This window comes from Mytilus galloprovincialis, chromosome 5 (assembly GCF_965363235.1).
Source record: "Mytilus galloprovincialis chromosome 5, xbMytGall1.hap1.1, whole genome shotgun sequence".
NCBI lineage: Eukaryota > Metazoa > Mollusca > Bivalvia > Mytilida > Mytilidae > Mytilus > Mytilus galloprovincialis.
Window position 1 is genome coordinate 94,263,131 of NC_134842.1, and position 3,927 is coordinate 94,267,057.

The following is a 3,927-nucleotide window of genomic DNA, read 5'->3' on the forward strand; positions in this document are numbered from 1 at the left end:
AAATGAATTAAAGAAACAACACACAAAAGTAAATATTCAATTAGGAAGCCGTTGCAGTGTAATTCTACGCACATTTTGCATCATAGCTCATAACACTTTATATTTTCCTTATATACACTTGCTAGGACAGAAGATTAAGTTTTGAAGCAGATTTTCATTCGTCAAAATAATATTTACTACAATACACCCACGGATGCGTAATTGAATTAAAGTGTCTTTGTCTGATTTTTATTGTCGTCTTGGTTAATACTGATTAAAAGCTTCACCTCTTTTTAACTTTCAAAATCTTTCTGTTTAAACCCGTCGACCCGCAACTGGTTAAAAGTATTGGTAATATCAATTATGTGACAAAAAGGTGTGGAATAGTGTATGTTTTTCTGATATATGTATAGCTGACTACATTTAGTATCTATCCCGCTAAAATTATGAGGTCAAATAAGTCAGCCGTAATTAACATGATGGGGAAAAAAACTACTAATTAAACGATTAAACTTGATATGTTACTAAGATATGACAATGATGTTGATGAAAAAAATACAACAACAAAAAGTAAATCATCCCTGGCCCCTTTGTTTTCAATTTAAATAGTATTATCAATAATTTGAATGGTCACTTTGATCATAAGTGAAAAACTTACAAAACTGTGTTGATACCGCTATCAGTAACCAAGGGTTTCTTTTGTTCAGTAGTCATTTCTATTGTACTGATATAAGTTTTAACAACATTTCTAAGAAACAAGTTTAAAATTATTAATTAGGTTTAAACTTTAAGGCAAATCGACTTCTGATTGATTTTGTTATTTTAAGCCCCTATTTAATTGTTTGCCAATCAACTGTTTCAACTTTCATTTGTCGTCCATTGAGTATTTTTTTATTAAAGAATTCTAATAAAAACTTTGTAAATTTAAATCGTGAAACAAATTATTTATCAACATAATAAAAATAATACTTTAGAAATTAAAACATCACAGATAGGTCCAGGATTAAGATTTAGTATTTTCGTCAGACGCGCGTTTCGTCTACAAAAGACTCACCAGACACGCTCGAATCAAAACAGGTTGAAACGACCAAATTAGTATGAAGTTTAAGAGCATTAAGGACCAATTATTCCGGGTCCTTCTAAAATGCGCCCGGGTGAAGAAAAAGCGCCCGGGGAAAAGAAAAAGCGCCCGGAGAAGAAAATATAGCGCCCGCGGAACAAAAAAAAAGGCGCCCGTGAAAAAATATAAGATATTTTATTGGCAGGTGACAAGTTATGAACATTGATTTTTTTTTAAATTTGAGACAAGTAATTTTCATATTCAGATAAAAAACGGCATAAAAACAAGTATGCATATTTTAATTTTGACAATAATATATGAATACTATTTCGAAAGTCTGATAATAATGGGTCACAGTTTTTGCAGAAGATTTATAAAATGTAAGACATCAAAAGACACGTTAGTTTTTCAAAACAATATATATCAAATGAAAAATGTATAAGACAACTCAAAATTCACAGATAAATATTAATTTAATCAAAATTAAAAGAGGTACACATAATAAATCAGCAAAAAAGCCTAGTACTTTACATGTACCGTAGTTAAAACAATGGGATAAAAGCAGGAGTTTGGTTTAAATTAAGCATTTTATAAAAAGATCTAATGAATCTTTCTCAGCATCTGCATAAAAAAAGTGTTCACCATGCAGTTGCGAAATACCTCAGGCATCGATTATTTTCAAATAACAAAATATACATTTTGATCGCGGAAATTTGTCTTTCATGATTCTTCTATATACTCTTATTTATATTTATTAACTCAACTTATATACAATTTTGAAATCTAAATTGTAAAAGTGCAACAACACTTTAGATGTAGCATCGTACATATCCCCCATTTATAATTAGGACAAAACAAGCAATGATTAGTTATTTTTAAGGGGGAAAAAAATATTGTTATAAAATATTATTATTTTCTTCTCCTGGGCGTTAATTTTCTTCTCCTGGCGTTAATTTTCCTTCTTTGGGCGCTTCTCTGTTCCCCGGGCGCTTTTTCTTTTCCCGGGCGCTCTAGGGAGCTCCCGGGCGCTTTTTAGTAGGACCGATTATTCCGAACAGTTTTGCCAAATACAGCTTATGTAATATATTACTGAGGTAGAGATATTTTAGTATTTCAAAGTTATGAAATAAGTTAGGTTTCAACCTCCGAGGCAAACATGGGTAGGTTTATTTTTGCTCGTTTTTAATCAATTTGTTACTGCATGAAGTTTATAAAATGTTATTTCTTTGATGCATATAAACAGGCAGGATTCTACTTCGTAAAAATTATCTCCCCATTACGCCAGTTCATTTTAACAATCGTAGAAATGGAAGCCATTGTAGGGAAGACGCGCTACCAATTTTGCTCTTGGAAACCGATAAATTTATCCACATTGCACCATATCGATCCTTATATGTCAGTTGTATTTTAAAAGACAATTGTATCAACTAGCGTATGAGCATCAGTTAATGATCTTGTCTACATTGATTCAACTTAAAACTATTGTCTGATCGGTTGTCAGGTAGAATTTTCGAAAATTCATAAACATTAAAAAAGATTCTCATTAAATATTTCGTGGAAGGGCAGGCTAGATTTTTTTAGTGTATGAAGACTATAAACCCTAGTTACCACACACAGAAAATTAGAATTTTCGAAGATATGCATTTTCATCATCCAACTGGAAAGACTGTCGTCAAGTACTTTCAGTTAAAAAATGGCTATTCGAACACACCTTCTCTGTTTTTGTGACTCATTAGATAGGTATTTCACTTGACCCATATATTTCATCTTTTAGTACTGTGATTTTTTTAAAGTTATAAAGTCAAACCGTAGCTTTAATATATAAAAATGATAGAATCTGAAGCGGGACGATGTATGAAATATTCTTACCTTTTACGTTATCGAGAAAAAATATTCAACTCCAACACGCCTTAACATAATAAGGTGCACTCGATTTTTTCTTTTCAATACAATTGTTACCCATTTTTTGGAATTATTTCTTCAGTCACATAATTGAAGGGCAGACACGAAAATTACTGAACTAATAGATTGATATGTTTTCCGTCTGTGGTAATTTTTTCAAACAAATCGGAGGTTATGCATTTTCTTCATCCAACTTGAAAGATACTAATGTCGTCGACCTGATATCTAATCATTCTGCTTAACTATGTACTAGTTTTATTGAAAACCTATGCAAATGGTGTTTTAGAATTAAACACCTCGTAATTGAAAAGACTATTGCAACTTTGTTTGTTTCTATTAACTTTTAAAAATTTTGTCACTAAAGTAAACATTACAGTAACAGTCTATGGAAGAAGCGTTTATATAAAACTTTTCTTATATCAATGAGCGATATTGTCTAATACCAATTGTACAAATGCAAACATTCCATGCGGAAAATGTTGTTTTCGGCAACGAAAAATTATGAAAGTATTAACTTTAAAATTTATTGTTCAAATATAAACAACAATTGAGTCTAAATATACATTCAGAAGTTAGTTAGAAGCTAAAGTTTATGTCCGTGTAAAATTTGATGTGTTGTGTTTTTTCTTATATATGTAAATAAACAATGCGATACTTTTAAAATATCAATGCGATATTAATGATTTAAAAAACTGATACTATAGTAGAGTTTGCTTTATGACACTTATTATACTATCATGTGGACAAGTATTTTGGCCTCGAACATCACTAAAGAGACATGTTTTGTCACAATGCGCATCTGGCGCAGTTCTATTGGTACCGGTAATGTTATTGACAGATTACACAACTTCCCCTTTGGATACCCTCTTTATTCGTTTATATCTACCAATTCAACGACAAGTTGATAAAGTATTACCATATAATCCTAATCAGCTACACCGTATCTCCCGAATGTCAATAAGTATAACGCTATCAGTTGATCACAT